The sequence below is a fragment of the Carlito syrichta genome, unplaced genomic scaffold (genome assembly GCF_000164805.1).
Source record: "Carlito syrichta isolate Samal-C Ts95f unplaced genomic scaffold, Tarsius_syrichta-2.0.1 Scaffold302257, whole genome shotgun sequence".
Taxonomy (NCBI): domain Eukaryota; kingdom Metazoa; phylum Chordata; class Mammalia; order Primates; family Tarsiidae; genus Carlito; species Carlito syrichta.
In genome coordinates this window covers 208,140-208,587 of record NW_007246353.1, presented here as the reverse complement: position 1 = coordinate 208,587, position 448 = coordinate 208,140, and positions in this window count along the sequence as shown.

The window sequence follows — 448 nt, the reverse complement described above, 5'->3', positions numbered from 1 at the left end:
CTCTTCTGCAATATCCTGTTCTTCCTTATGAGGGTTTTCTGGCTTTGTTCACTTTTGAGGATGGAGTGTAGGCTGCAATGTGTACTTTTTGCAGTTTTGAGGTTTAATTGAGGGGGAACTGTGGTTCAGAATGTATATGCTTATTCTAGCATCCATGAACAGGTATATGAGCACACTGGAACCTCTTTCCTTCTGCCTTACAATCTGTCTATTCAGCAGTATGTAATCTTGGTCCCTAGATTAAAAAGGGGGGTATCAAGAGGAAAATAATGGAGGAAGGGGGGGTCAATAGGAAGTTACAAAGAGAGAAGAACGAGAGGGAAAACAGACATATATACCAACTATCAGGTGAGAATGAGACACAAGGCCGGAAAGAAGTGAAAAAAGACACGTAAGAAAGATTCCCTAAAGAATACTGATAGCTACACAGAGACAGACCAATAAAATC